Below are 16,469 nucleotides of genomic sequence, written 5' to 3' on the forward strand. Positions count from 1 at the left end.
CGATGAAGATGTTTTCGCTATTCATTACTACTTCCATTGAAAGTTTCATCGTCATTACCATTATTATCATTATTATCATATTTACTGTTATTGACGAGTTTTGATCAAATGCAAACTTTCTATTTCAACTGTAATTACACTTTTTACAGTAACCTTAGGTGATGCGATAATTACACCTGTATTATTACCGTAATTAGAAAATTGCCATAATCATACTAATCATTATTATTCTTGCATTGGAAATAAGCACCGGTAAAGAAACGTACATAAACAGGAGGAAATGAGTGAAACATAAGAGAAAAGCAACGAGAAAATGAGACGAGGAAAGGAATAGGAAGAGCAGGTTATAAATAGTGTTCTTAAGAAGAGGAGGAGGAGGAGGGTGAGGAAAGTATAGATCATGATAAAGAAGGTGATAATGAGAAGGAGAAAACAGACAGAAGCGAGTCACCTACACGTCGAAAACAACACTTCGGGACTTTTGTCATTAGTGTCGATTTTAACTTGCGTTCTTTGCGTCCGATATCCCGTTATTGCCCTGGGTAATGTGGTCGGGGTTGGACATGGTGTTAGGGAGAGGGGGGGAAGTGAGGTGTCAAGAGGTGTCGGCAAAGATGGTCGAGGAAGGACTGGTAGGGAGATCAAAAGAGAAGAGGGTGTACGCGCACCTCTTTGGGAATGCCACAACCGTGATCGCTTCTTCTCGCCTCGGTAAAACTCCTTTGCCGACCATGCACACGCCTGGAGCTGTGTGCTCGATGTTCTTTTCGATTCTCCATTCTTTCTATGTGTTGCTTTGCAAGACATAGTGTTTGCCTGAGGAAGAAACACCGCGATATCTTGCGGTGTTGTTGTGCGAGAAGGATCAAGAACACTGGAACACTGGCAGGTGTGTTGCATGTTTGACCAATGTAGTGATGGCAGAAGTGTTGCATGGGAAGCTTTTGGAACACAAGTTAATGGCAGAGATGTTGCGTGTTGACCACAGGAACAATGGAATACCCCCAGAGGTGTTGCTTGAGAAAGATCAGAAATACTGGCAAAGATGTTGCATGTGGACCACAAGGAGCACTTGGCTCAAGCTTAAATCCTAAACAGTGGGATACGGAATGGTCAATATTTTCTGACGTAATTGTATGAAGATTTGATTATACAATTTCTTAACGATAAAAAAACCTATTGTATTTGTTACACTTAAAGCAAGAGGGAAGCTCTTCAAAATTTTCTCTAAATCATCAGTTTTCAAATCTGGCAAAGTCACATTGATTGAGAGACTCGTTCCATTTGCATACATCATAATACCATAAACGTTTTCAGTTATGTGTAACTGAGTATGAATGATATTATACACTTATCAACCGACATCCGGCATATCAATGTGGGGTCGATATCTCAAGTGTTATCTGTGATAACAGATGGCGTATATATGTATCAGGGGTTATCTGCGATATCATGATACCTTATTGATCTATGCTGAGGTGATGCTAATACTAAACGCTCGTGAATTCTGATATGGGAGGGTAATGCAGGGAATCAGACACCACAATTGTTTAATTTTGAATTGTTGTCGAAGGCAATGGGATGTCAACTATTCAGAATCTTCTAAAGCAATTCAATTGTCCAAAGACATTAGAAATCAAAATCAAAATAATATGTATTGTAAAGTAAATAAATATAACCCCATCTCATGTCCATGATACAATTTTCATACTAAATAACTGAACAAATATTCCTCAATTGTTCTGCAATCATTTCATACAGACACACACACACCACCACCACCACCCTTAATCCATGGGACTGCCTGGTACAAGTGGCTGACTTCCTGAGCACTTTGGGAGCTCCATAGAAGGGGCTCCTGAAGAGGAGGTAGGTAAATAGTATATATATAATGGATTTACTTATGCTGACTAGGCCTCGAAATGACCTGACAGACTATCAGGGTCGGATGTAAGCAACTGGAGTCATAATTCACATGACTACCATATATATATATTGCCTTCCTTGATATCGTCATCTTATCTACTCGATGAAGACAAGATTTGTTATCTTTGGTGTGTAAATACCTTCTCTTTCGCCCGCTAGGTCATTTCGTCTATGCAGCAACTTCTATTTATACTCCTATATCGCAGTGGTTCCCTATCTATATACAGGCCATCTCAAGGGCTGGTTTTAATCGACACACACACATTGCTCATAGGCTAATTTAATGTCTCCCTTTAAAAGATACCAATCATTGCTTTTATGCTTTCTGGATTGAACTCTCATCGCCAAAAACTCTCACTCTCTCTCTCTCTCTCTCTCTCTCTCTCTCTCTCTCTCTCTTTAAAAGGTAAACCGGAGCAAGTCTGCTTTTATGAGGGGGCAGACCTCACGTTGAGAAATGAGATACACAGCAGTCAGGAAGGGAGAGAAATATTCCCTCATGTCTCTCATAACTTCTCAATGTATCCATAAATGCAGAGGAGTTCTAGTGGTCCTTCTGCGTGTGATTTTTGCTCCTTCCCTTCTTTCGCAACCACAAGTTTATATATGTATATAAACTTTTCACCGTGAAGGGAGACATTCACAATCACCACTGGATTGTGCATATTACACACACACACACATATATATATATATATATACACACACACACACACACACACTTTTGCCTATTGTTATCCGTGTTACTTGTACAACAACGACACTTTTCATAGATAAACATTATGAACGCTTCTGAGGGTTACCCTGCTTTAGTTGCCTTTTATCTAGTGATTGTTTCAATGTTTTTGTTTTATATGACAAATTGATGGGTTACTCCAGTGCTCACCCTGTAGGCGGTAGGCGCAAAAGGATTACAAGGGGGGGTCACAAAGGGCCTTAAGCCAGACCCCAGTGGGTTCATATTACAGAGGATATTACAATTCATAACAGGTATGACATTACATACATTACGAAAAGACACTGATCATTACTACTGGTGTCAATATCAAAGTCACAGTGAGAAAAGTCAGTGGTTCCGCTTTCTTCCAGTCATGAGAGACTTACATTTTAAGAGAGATTTTTTTGCATGAGAAAAAAATATGTAGGTAAGTAGCGAGTCATGCAGGTGGGTTAAGAGTCATGCAGCTTACCGTTGCTGTGGAAGGAAGGAAGTAGATATCAAACTGGCCAGTCCTTCAGCTACTGATGTTGCTCCTCACACACTGTTAGTAGCTTGTCGGTTGATGCGCGTCTTGGATTAGGAAATGAGGAAATGGTGGTGGTACAAGAGTGGGCAAGTTGCGACATCGGAAGCCAAAGTAATATCTGTAAAGTAGAGAGAAACGAATCATCATTGCTTGTCCATACAACAAGAAATCATACAAAACATCAGAATAAAACATGAACTATCCTCTTCTCCCAACACTATTCTAAGACAATTGTGCCATTATTTAACTATACCAGTATATTTAACAAGGATCAGTATCTTCTCATACAGGACATAAATCATGATCGCTACGTCGAAGCCAACCACAACAGGGTAAGCATCCAAAAATGTTGATATTCATGTATGGAAAGTACTACCTGATACGACAAATAAAACAAAAAAGTAAAAAAGTAATAAGACAATGTGATAATTTCTGGTCTTTACGATCTAGAAAGTACAATAAATGGTCGAGAATCAGAAGAGACAATAAGGTTCTTTTTTTTTCTTTTAGCCATTATGATGAAAATGGCATCTCGGTAAACTATTGCAGTCGTGATAGATTTAAGCGCCACCTGTTGCAGCGCAAGTGGCATGCAATCCTTTCCTTTCTCTTTTTTCCCCCCAGTTTGTAAGGTTGGTAACCACAGAGGATTACCTTTCTAGCCTTCTACTTTCGGTAAGGATCGCTGTGAAGAGAGTAGAAAGGAGAGAAGAAAAGAGAAGATACGCGATGAATGCAGAGCTAAAGTAGGACGAGAGAGGAGAGAGAGAAAGAGAGAATGGGATGAGAGAGAGAGAGCGAGGGTTGGGGGAGGACCTGGGAAAGGATGAGCGTGTAGGTGAAGTACGACAAGGGGTGAGGGGAGCTTGGGAGAGGGGAGAGAGAGAGAGATGGAGAGAAGCCAAAGATAATCGGTGGTAGAGAGGGACGACACACGACGGTAGAGAGGGGAGGGAGGGACGACACACGACACTGAATAATATTGCTACAGATGATAATAGAATGTTGTCCATTAAATATGATATATATATAAAATAGGGAACGATTAATCTTACACTGACGCTCATGCAAGACAGTCTCAGAGGAAAGGAGAAAAAGATAGATGAGAAAAAACGAAATTATCTTTGTAGGAGTGGAAAAAATATGAATTTCAGTACAGAGATTAGAAGTATAGATGATATGGAAAGGGGTAACTTTATGTAGATTAACCAGCAAAACACACTGGCATAAAAATGGGATAAAATATATGATTAGACAAAAAACTATGAACGTAGTCTATGAGGTTTACTGGAATGGAGATTGCGATGGAAATGGATAGATTATAAAGTGAATGATAAAACACATTAGTAAGAAGACAGTTCAGGACTGTCTTTGTTGCAGTTGATTGCAAGGCTGTATCTCTAGACCAACTTCTCTTAAAGTGTGGACTTGTAAACTTGTCATCAGATCTTTGTGATGTCAGAGTACATCCGGAGTTAACAAGGCGATTAGAATGCTGACGAATAGTTAAAACCTAATTCTAATCATTTGATAGAGAGGTTTGCGAGAAGTGATTACCTTTTCTTTAGCGGGATGACATCACTTTGAATGTAATTCAGGACTGAAGGGAAACGAAGCGTCCGGGAGAACGTATCTTCTTAATAAAGTAATACAAATGTAATCTATGAATGTTGGTCATATGGACTCGTTCACTCGCTCTCTCTTCTTAACCAGCTATAGAATCAGCCCCTTAACTGATCACATTTTAACATTCACGAGTCGTGTGTGAGCAAATGTATCATAGCACCACGATATCAGTTATATCCTGTTTCTAAACACGGCTATCCTGGACTCGCGATATCGCATCATCTTTTGCCATATCATCCCATCCCTTTCGATAGTAACCAATCGAAATGCATCTCAGAAACAGGCAAGTAGCACACTTATTACGAACACTCCTGACCTCGTAACACATGCTGATAAATGATATTCCTTGTTACACGCTGGGGGGGGGGGGGTAACGAAGCGATGATAGTCATTTTGATAAACATTTTCGAGTGTCCGAGTGATGGCGCGGCGGAAAAAGGAGAGAAAGGGGGGGGAAAAAAATCATGATTCTGTAAAGGTCAAAGAATTATGGTGCAGCAATTGTCGATAGTCGTATTAGACACACGGGGAAGAAGAGAGGAAAAGGAGGATTGAATATGAATTTTGTGTGTATTATATATATATACATATATATATATATATATATATATATATATATATAATTTTGTGTGTGTGTGTGTACTTTCCCGTATGAACGAAGTAGCGTCAGCAGCAGATAACTACAGTAAACCTTCAAGGGGAAAATCGGAATAATCCTCGCTTGGCTCCTTCGCCCATTCTTTACTGTGGAGTTATAATACAGGATGTTTCCCTGCCTTCCAATCCTGCCCCTATTGGTCGCCTCCTACATCAAGCAGGGGAGGAATAAGGCGGGTCCTGTTGGCATTGTGTTTCTCCCCTATTCCTAGGGACGAAATACACATATATGTACACACACAGACAGACAGACAGACACAAAGACAAACAATTCGAAGAGTTGGAGAAAAGAAGAAATATGATACAGATAAATAAGGTATAATATGAATTGGGTTATACATCATACACCAAAAATAAAAGCCTTTCATGAATAATTGAATGAGGAAGGGAAAAAAAAGGAGAAAAAAAAAATAAGTTGTGATGGGGTATACAGAAGATAACAAGGGGAGATGGACAAGCGTTGCTTCCTATGAATTACCCAGAAGCTCTCCGCTCTCAGCATATACCGTATTTACGTTTTAAGCCATGACCCCTAGAGAGAGGATCAACAATTAAACCCCCATTACTAAATTTCAGTTAGAATTTAGACCACTTTATGTGTTATCAGCTGCATTTATAAACTTTATGAGCTTTTGAATAATGTTTTGTATGTCAATGGGACATTTATGCTACCTATCATACACCATAAATGATTAAAAATCATTTAACGACCTTGTATCATTAGTAGTTTTTTTTATTCCACAACCCATATAAATCAAAACCCTTGTAAATCTCGTTGGACAAATTGTATATAACTACAAGCAAGGTACGTGTTGCACCTCCCCTTCCATTGTCGGCCAGCGTTCATAATAACCATCTCTATCTACGCCTCGCGTTCTGCAGCTAATTCCATTTTCTTCGACATGGAAAACGGGAACAATGGCAGCGATGCGGCTGTCACTCACAGACGGTGTATGAAGTGGCGCCCAAGACAAAACTAACACAACTCGGCTACCCCGCACACATTTTCCCTTGACATATCCTTGGTGTCAAAATGTTTAAGACATCTTCACCCTGGGCTTACACGCACACCCAAAGCCAAAATGTTCCTCTCTCTCTATGTATCTTTGGGGCGGACACCTTTGCGTGTACTATTGTCAATTTTTGCTCCGGGGAGAGTTCGTGTCGTGCCCAGCACTCGACATCTTATAGATATAGATATATATTTTCCAACCCCTTCCACCTTGTGGGTTGAGAGAGAGATACGAGAGGGAGGGAGGGAGGGAGATGAGGATGGACGTCTCTCTCTCTCTCTCGAGCGCGCCGGGGCGGTGGTGTCTGAGGTGGCCTCGTTGGTGTTGGTTTTGGTGGAATCATTCTGGTCGCCAGAATGATTCGCTCCGACTACGGTTTGAAAGGCCGTCGTTGGCGGCGGCGGGGAGGAGGAGGAGGAGGGGAGCGGTGGGTGTGTGTTGGTTGAAGTAGGTTTGGCTAAAAGCCCCGGAGATCCCTTCTAGCACCTCTGGCGGGTCCTCCAACGCTGAAGACCCGTCTCTTCGTAAATTAACCCCCACTTCGAGTCATTACAGCCTCCCCGCACGAGAGCCTTGCCGTAAAAGAGGCATGTCACCCAAGAGGCACCTCGGCGTCGACGGGGAGGGAGGCAAGTCTGCGCCTGAAGCGTTTCCGTATTGAGGCTTCGTCCCGCCAAATAAATATGATCCATTTTCATTTAATTAAACTTAAATAACGTCTTGGCCTTATGAAAATGAATTAGGTGGGACGTAATGGACATAGAATTAAGGAATGGTAGACGGCTAAAGGAAAAAAAGGATGGATAATCGATAATAAAGCCTTGATCGATAATATATATATATATATATATATATATATATATATATATATATATATATATGTATATGATGAATCTCAGACGTATGATCCGTTTTGAAAAGAGGAAAACCTAGTCAATAGGGATGATAATCTTGCCAGGTACTGCAGGCAAGGGAGAGGAGAGAGTGGGGAAACGAGGAGAGGTGTAGATGCTACAGCAAAGGAAGAGGAGGGAGTGTGGGGAAATAAAAGAGCTGTAGGTACTACAGGAAATGCAGAGGAGGGAGTCGGGGGAGATTATTAAAGCTTGCAGGTACTGTACACAAGGCAGAGGAGGGAGTCGGGGGAGATGATGAGAGCTTATGAAATGAACGAAAGGATTCGTTGGTCTCGGGTGCAAGGGAGAGAGGAGAGGAGAGGTATTAGCAGGGGCTAGTCTGTGGACGACGACCAGACTGGCAATCCCATTCTCTTTTTTCCCCAGGTGTCCAAGATTTTCCGTTTCCTTCGACACATTTCGTCTGCAGTTTCTCACCTCTGCTTCATCATCTCCAGGTAAAAATAATGACCCCTATTTTTATTTTCTACAAATGTTCCCGTCTCTTTACGCTTCACTCACGCGAGGCAGAATACGTTCCCTAAGCAGCTTATTTAACATCTGATATTCATTTACCTTCTTTCAGTTCATTCCTGCGCCCTTCATCTCGCTACCCTACCTACCACATCTCTTCTTTATCATCTCTCCTAATTTCGCCTTCTTCCTTTCCCGTAGGTTCTATGCTCAAGAGAACTTTGGGACAAGTACATTATGGAAGTTGGATATGCCGGATTATGGGGACTGAAATTTGGAGTATCCAGTGCTTGATGCCGGATTCTGGAAATTGGAATTACGATTCTGGTTACTGGATTCTAGTGTGTCTCCTGGGATGCAGTATTGATAATGTCTTGTGTCTTAGTTTGTGTGTTATGAACCCCTTTATGTCTGTCTTTTCTTAGTCATAGCATATACTCTGGCACGTGTCCTCGTCTATGTGTCTTGGTATGTGTCCAAGAATGTATCGTGGCGAGTATTGTGATGGTGTATCATCCACTGTGTTGCGTTCATGTATCATAACGTAACGTACTTTAATGTTCTAATCATTAATTACCACTATTTGTGTTGGGGTATTCAAGGGGTTCGATATGTGTTGGTTTGAGTGGTAGTTAGTTGCCAATGTGTTCCTACAGTGTTGCTTATGCGAGTGTTTCACAGTAGTGGCGTATTGGTGATATATCATTGCGTATTTCCGTATAGAATGTTTGCATTTTTGCGTTTTGTGGGGTTTATGTTTTTGCTTAGGGCTTGATGTTGAGTAGATGTCGTGGGGTCATTTCGGCGTTATTACAAGACCGTCATTAAGATGTTAGTGGCTAGTTTGTGTGTATTACTGGGTCGTTAACGCATCGTTTCAGGATTGTCAAGTCTTTTCTACAATTCTGAGGATCGATCACTCGCAGGTTCCTTAAATGAAACGGGTATACGGACATCCTGTCAGCATATTGTGAATTGCTTGTTCTAAAAGCATCTTGCAATTTGATTGTTATCGATTTACCGCCACACTGTTGCTTGCGGGTGTGTTTTTGATGTTAGCGGGTTAGGTCGGTCGAATACACTTGTTGATATATCTCTTGAGTGGTGGTCGTCCTCCTCCTCCTCCTCCTCGAGATGGTTGACGATCTCTTAGGGAGGAGGAGGAGAGGAGGAGGAGGCATTAGACAGTCTCCATACATGGAGGACGAGTTGGTTGGTTGATGATACATTTAGTCGCTGGTCAGTTCAAATAAAATCAAAGTTATCAGCTGCTGGGGAAAATATTTCTTCCTGATGATATGCCCCCCCTCCTCTGCCGCTGAATTTTCAAAGCGATCTCATTTTTTTTGACCATTGTGAAATGGGTTTATACACTTTCTTTTTCCCCCTCCTGCGATTCATATTTTCCAAGCCTGTCAATTTCTTTCACAATACTTTTCCCTCCCGATCAAAAAAATTAGACGGATGACGCCAAGCCCACATGCTTATCTCAGCGCACACAGTCCAGATTTTCTCTTTTTTTTCCAGGAAATTTTATTCCCAATGAAGTAAAAATCGTAATCGCTACCAAGGACTTGAAGCTCATCGCTATTGTCTGCGTTGCATGGTTGTGAGCCATCGATTTATAGCTCTTTATATGAGCACTCCAGTCTGCCACTGTGCGCTGGATTTCACTCGTGTTAAGTCTGGCAAAGAAAAAGGTGGTTTCTCATTATTACACCATCGGTTACTTATCCTCACCTTACGCTTTCCAGTTTCTCGATGAGTTATGTCGTCTTGTGTAGTGTGTCTTGTTCCAGACAACTCGGTGCTGGAAGGGTACTCATGACAACACACTGCAGGAAAGGTATTTGCTGGAAGGGTACTCATGACAACATATTGCTGGAAGAGTAATCACGACATACTGCCGGAAGGGTAGTCGCTGGAAGGGTACTCATGACAACACGCTGCTGGAAGGGTAGTCGCTGGAAGGGTGCTCATGACAAAACGCTGCTGGAAAAGTACTCATGACTTACTGCTGGAAGGGTATTCATAACACGCTGCTGGAAAAGTACTCATGACATACTGCTGGAAGAGCACTCATGACAGCACACTGCTATAGTTGGGTGTTCTTCATGGCAATCCCTTGCTGGAACAGTGCTACCTCGTCTTCCTACAATTCTTGGTACATTTTCCATATGGTCCATACTGTCCATTGTTCAGGGTCACTGATACCGATGCATATAACATGTTCTCACGTCAAGTCATGCACCCACCCTCACACTATCTCTCACTCTTTCACTTTCTCTCCTGAATTTTCTTTTTCCCTTTCTTTTACTGTCTTTTCATTCGATTAGATGGGTTCTGTTACCCCGATGCTGGTGGCCATGTGAATTCTATTTCCCAGATGTTAGTGACTTCGTGAATTCTGTTTCCCTCTTGGTTCTTCTGGCTTCGTGCGTTCTGTTCCTCAATGTTGGCTTCATGTGTTCTGTTCCCACGACGATGTCCTCCTGGGTTCTGTCCTACGACATAGCCCTCATGGATTTTGTCCTGTGACACAGCCTTCAAAAGTTCTGTTCCCCAATATTGTCTTCTGTTTCTCACAAATCTTTCATGAGAATTTAACCCTTCATCACTTCCTTTTCTTTCTCGAGTTAAGAGTTATTTCTTCATATTCGTCAAAATACATATAGTAACCATGAGTGAATAATAAGTGAATAATGATAATTATAAAATTATCCTGAAGGATGATTTGATAAATCACACAAGGGACGAGCAAGTATGACAGCGATCGTGAGCTGTTATGAAATAAAGGAACTGGTTTATGGTGATTATAACATTTGTTACTTTCTAAAGAGACTTCTACTGTACTATTCCGTTTCCATCCATCTAGACAAGACCTTCATGTCACCGTTATCGCCTCTCAGCAAATAACCTCGTCATAGACCGTCAGATATTTCATCCCAGTCTACTGTCCTCAAGGAAATAATTTCCTCCTAGACCATCGGATCTTTATTATCTATTTACCCTATGTACCGTCCCCCAAGCAGAAAGCCTCGTTCTAAACCATCATCTGGTCTCCTGTGATCTATCTACCCCATGTACTGTCCTCCAGCAGAAAGCCTAGTCATAAACAATCGTCTGGTCTCCCATGTACTGTCCCCCAGCAGATAAATTCGTCACAAACCACCCTCAATTTACCTGTTATCTGACTTTCCCATAAAATATCCTCCAGCGGACAAGTTGGCCATAGACCATCATGGTCTTCTATCATCCATCTCCCCTGTGTACTCCCGTCATTCACTCAACTCTTAATCCTCCACCTTCCTCGTCTCTCTCTCTTTCTCCCTCATCTTCCACTCGTCCTACTGCAGCCACACATTCCCTCACCCTATCTCTCTCTCTCTCTCTCTCTCTCTCTCTCTCTCTCTCTCTCTCTCTCTCTCTCTCTCCCTCCCAGTATCAACCTCTCCCCTCACCTCGTCTGCCCTCCGTCTCACCTTCCCTCACGTCCCCTCAGCCTGGAAGTGCACCTTTTCCCCCTCCTCTCGTCAGTCTACACCTGTCAATTCCACGCCAGCTCTTCACGCGCGCCCCCGCGCCCCCCCCTACCCCACGCCCGCGCCTCCCCACACATCACCACCTGACTTCCTCTTATAGTGATTAGACATTGAGCTGAGGAACGAACAACAGCACCTTTCTAACTTCCTCGCTGTCAATATTTACTACTCGTAGACGTGTCCTGTCGGAGGGTGGCGGGAAGAGCCGAGACTCTTACTTAATCTAATCCCAGAGGGAAATGTAGATTCTTATTTAATAACTCAAACTTCCACTTTGTTTCACAGAGGTTACGAGCGAGTGCAGCAGCTAAGTAGCCAAGAGAGAGAGTTTTCGTGTGGAGACAAAATCCAGTCTTCGACTACGATCAGACTTCGAAATCCAGGATTCAAGACGTAATCACACCTGCTAGAAGACGGAGAGGAAGTCAACAACATAAGGGAGGAGGAGGAGGAGTCCAAAGGGAGGTTCTCTCTCGTTGTCTTACTAACACATCCATCACATCACAACTGAAGGCTAACTTCATTTTTTTTTTTTTCACTCATCTCAGGACACTTTAAGAACCTTCTTTTGCGCTTTCTTTTTTTTCTTCCCCCCCGACCCCCTCCCTCTCCGAAGTCCAACTTCTGATGTTGAAACCAATATGGAGGAGGGTATAAAAACCCGGCCATGTATCTCCACATCCTTTCAATTAAAATACGGAAAAAATGAGCTAGACAGACAACAATACGGGTGCGTGTGGAGTCTATGCAGTTATCTCTCCACAGCGGAGATGCCCTGCCAATCAACCCTGGTTCTTTTACCCCGGCCTGCAGTTTTCATTGAGTCTCCCCTCTTCACCCTCAAACCTGCCAGCCAACCTGCATACTTTTATCGACACTTCCCTTCTCTTTCGCTTCGCTTTTTTACCACCTGAAGGGGCGTCTTGGTGGAAAGTTGAAGGTGTGTTGCCGCTGGATTTTGTTAGTCTTAGGAGGTCTCTATGGCCGTGGGGGGGTAGAGCTGAGGGGAGGAAGGTGGGGAGGATAGGTTGGTTGAAGGAAGGTGCAGTTTTAATGGTCTGATTAACAGACGAGTTGTGGGGGGGAGTAATTACAAAAGGGGCGTAATGGGGGTTTATTTCAAGACAGTTTGGAGGGTAGTTTTGGGAGTGTGTGTGTAGGGTGATTACTGGAGTATATGTAGGGTGATTCTTGGAGTATATGTAGGGTGATTCCTGGATTGTCAAGTACCTATGGAATAGTGTAGAATACTTTTGCAGATCAGTCGAGGTAATTGTGACAATATATGGGGATTTACGAGTGGCCATTTAAGTACAATGGTTATTAATCAAAGAGGGTGATTCAAAGTAAATTTCGTAGGTGGAGTTATAAAAGGGATGTAGAATAATCTTTAAGGACACTTCAATGATCATGAATGTAAATTACTCTATTGTGATAAGGGTAAGTACGTGGGAGCATATGTAATATAATTTCTGAAGAGTCAAAGGATATTTATATTATAAAGAAAAGGGGTATTAGAAAGATATTTATAGGTATATGTGCATGGGATGTCCAGAGGCTGTTTCCTAATTAGAATAACGTGTGTAATCATCAAATGGGTGTGGGATAATTATAGAAACAGTGCAATTACCAAGAAATCGAAGAGTAAATTGTACAAGAAATGTTAAGAGTTATCAAAATGCTTGCTTTTCTTTCAACAGATTTAAATTGTTTGGGAGAATTTTTACTGGATGGGTCAGATGGTACACTGAATATATGTTGTACATGAAATACATAGGAAAAAACTACAGAAGACATGGTAAGTGACGGGTTTTCTGTCGAAGGACAATGGTAGTATAAACGGCCAAATTACATAGTTGGAAACAGTTTTAAGATACGACGCAGCTGTGTAATCAAAAAGGAATCACAGGTAATCACGAATGATCATTACAGTTATTGGATAATTCTGAGACTAGTCGTTAATGACCCAAAGTGATTATCAAGAGTGATTATAAAGAGGGAGGGTGTAGTGATTAGGTCTAGGATGTCAGGTAGTTAAGACTGTGTCGAGAGCAAGACTACAGTACTGTGAAATGATTATCAGATGATGTCAGGATAAGTATAAGGTTATGTGATGTGAATTACCCATGACTGAATGATAAGAAGGATAGCATAACAATGATATGGGGTTTGGAGGAGATATGAGCATCATAAGATTATCATGAAGGATGATCCGATCATCTTAAGGGTCGAGCTAGCCTAGCAGCGATCGCGAGCTATAGATGATGTAGGAAGGGTTTTGTTTTGTTTGTAGTTTAACATTTTGTAGGTAAACTTTAGAATCTTTTTTTTTATGAATGTGTCAGTAATGAGAGAAGAGTTGTTAATTAGACAGGGCGACACATTATTCTGAAAGACCTAAAAAAGTTTGATCTTGACTATGAAGTGGGTTTATCATACAAAAAAGGGACCTAGATACAAGAGGAATGAAGCTAAGAATGATGAACAAGTGTCTTTAAAATAGTTATTGCGAAGGAGTGCTCCTAACGGGTGGTTTGATATAGTAATTAAGGCTTCGTAGAAAGCTAGAAGTTTTAGAAAGCCGACGCAATAGGTCATTAGTCTACTAAAGCCGGAAGGTAGATGAATGGTAGATATATGGTCTGCTATCCTTAAGAGGACAGCTGACGAGAGTAGATTTAAGGAGTAGCGTAGTGTTCGGGGGCCTTTTGCTGCCCTTGATGGGTATAGTACAGGGAAGACCTTTTAATGAACACAGTCCTTACAGCCTCTTTAAAAGAAATCACAAGACAAAGCAGCAGTAAAGTCTGGAATGTGTCGAAACTGGAGGAGGTAAGTTGGAAATTCCTACACCCAGAGCATGACGGATGATCTCAAGATTAGAAGACTCTGGTAAGAAGGCTTTAGTTGTATCATATACAAGAAAGACTGGAACTGGAAGGAAGACCAGGCAAGAAGACACTGGAAGGCGAAGGCTTTAGTTGTATCATATACAAGAAAGACTGGAACTGGAAGGAAGATCAGGCAAGAAGACACTGGAAGGCGAGGATCGTGGATAGAACCTGTAGGTGAAATAGGAGGCTATTGGTGTAATAGCAACATGACTAAGGATTTAGCTGTATTGTTGGACGAAGAACAACACAAGGTTTGAAGAGAATGCTGGCGTAAGCCAAGTAGTGTCTCGTTGATGGTCATAATGTAAAGCGAGTATACAAGGGCTTGATAGGGACCAGACTTTCGTGTGTCTAGAGAGCATTCGTAGTGAAAGTAGAGAAGTTTTGAGTTAATGATATCTGAAAGCCAGACATGTCACTGGTGGCCAGAGGAAGATAATGAGAGGTAAAGATTCGAGGTACACGAGTCATTGAGGTATATTTGAGGCGTACATTATTCTACAATGACTTATAGAAGTATAGATTTGGGTATATCACCTCGAAAACGCCAGAGGAAAAGTATTACCTGCGGAGATGGATTATGATTGGCATGTGGAATAGGGAGTGAGAGACAGTAGATGATATAGATATGTAAAAATAGATGGATAGAAGAAAAATGTCTGTTGGTGGGTTTCTATATAAGCGAAGCAGATGGGAGGTAAAAGGAGACGAAAGACCAAAGCGGTGGGTGCATGAGTAAGATGAACCTCAAAGAGAATGAGTGGAGGAGGATAGTCCTTAGAGCGATGCATAGAAGATGCCCAACCTCAGCCACTAAAGACCAGTTTAATCTATAGTATAATAAAAGATAAGATAAAGTTAGGTGAAAGATATGAGGTAGAAAGGGCCAAAATAACCAAGAGTAACAGAAGTGAAGCTTGCGAAGTAATGATTAGGATTTGTAGATGTGTAATTCATGGGAGACTTTGCATGGCTGTTGGTGGGGGAGGGGATGTCTTAAGTGGCACGATTGAGGCTAGTTTGAAAGCGGTAGTTTGATGTGGGGGGTAATCTAGGAGAAAGCTTGCAGTAGGTTAAAATGGGATGACGGGGTGTTCATAAATATCGTAAAGGGATAATGTTTCATGTGTACATCATAAACCTTGTTTAAGGAGATGAAAAAAAAAAATCAAATAAAGAGAAGTTAAGGGGTAGAAAAAAATTGAATAAAGAAGGGTAGAAAAAATTGAATAAAGATAAGGTAAGGGCAGAAAAAATTGAATAAAGAGGAGGTAAGGGGTTAGAGTTTGAGAGAACAGTATAGATGGGAATTTGATATGACAGATGGAGGAACGAGTGTATGTGCTACGCAGGTGAAAGATTTGAGAAATTGATTTCCTCCAGCATTTAACTCAGTCTGGTACCATCAGTATACAGACTGTTTGAATAACTAGAGATCGAGAACATTAAAATGAATAGAAAAGAGGAAAATAACTTGATAAACAGCATCAGTATATGGAAAGTACTCGAGTAACTAAATAGATTCTCAATGAGAGTATAAGGAAAAGGAGAGAGAGAAACAGGACAATACATTCATATACTGCAAACCCATGGCCTTAAAGTCTGGAGACAAGAGTCCACTACCCTCCATGCCTGGAGACAAGAGTTCACTGGCCTCCATTCCTAGAGAAGGTCTCCACTGGCCTCCATTCCTAGAGAAGGTCTCCACTGGCCTCCATGTCTAGAGAAGGTCTCCAGTGGCCTCCATGTCTAGAGAAGGTCTCCAGTGGCCTCCGTGTCTGTAATGCAAGGATGTTCTTTGTGTGGAGGTATTGCCGAAGCTCTTGGGAGGGGAGGAGGAGGGGGGGATTAATGTGCACCGGCTTGCAAGATGTTGTGGAAGGGATTAATGCTCATAATTAGGAAGGGCTCGAGGGAGAGATTGCCAGAGATAACTGGGATTCCTACCCTGTTTTCAAGGGAGCTGTGAACATATATAAGAATTTAAGAAGATGGGGAAAGAGAGAGGGAGAGAGAGAGAGAGGGGGAGGGAAGAGTAAGGAGTTGTTGGGGAGTATGTGATAACAGTGTTAAGGGTCTTATATGGGTTTGCATATGCTCTCTATCAAATGAGGTAATGCTGTGGAGGGAAGGGGTAATCGACAGGTGATGAAAGACAGGAAGAACATAGAAGGGACGAGTTTGTGTGGTTCGG

General features: G+C 41.8%; 1 long non-coding RNA gene across 1 annotated transcript in view; it reads right to left on the minus strand.

The window, feature by feature from the left end:
- Positions 1-3,116: 3,116 nt before the first annotated feature.
- The window catches only part of LOC139766348 (uncharacterized), a 109,877-nt gene continuing 96,524 nt past the window's right edge, over positions 3,117-16,469 (minus strand). Inside the window, exon 3 of the long non-coding RNA XR_011716859.1 lies at positions 3,117-3,291. This is a non-coding gene — a long non-coding RNA (uncharacterized lncRNA). The remainder of the gene's footprint in view (positions 3,292-16,469) is intronic.

Source organism: Panulirus ornatus, chromosome 57, assembly GCF_036320965.1.
Source record: "Panulirus ornatus isolate Po-2019 chromosome 57, ASM3632096v1, whole genome shotgun sequence".
Classification (NCBI taxonomy): domain Eukaryota; kingdom Metazoa; phylum Arthropoda; class Malacostraca; order Decapoda; family Palinuridae; genus Panulirus; species Panulirus ornatus.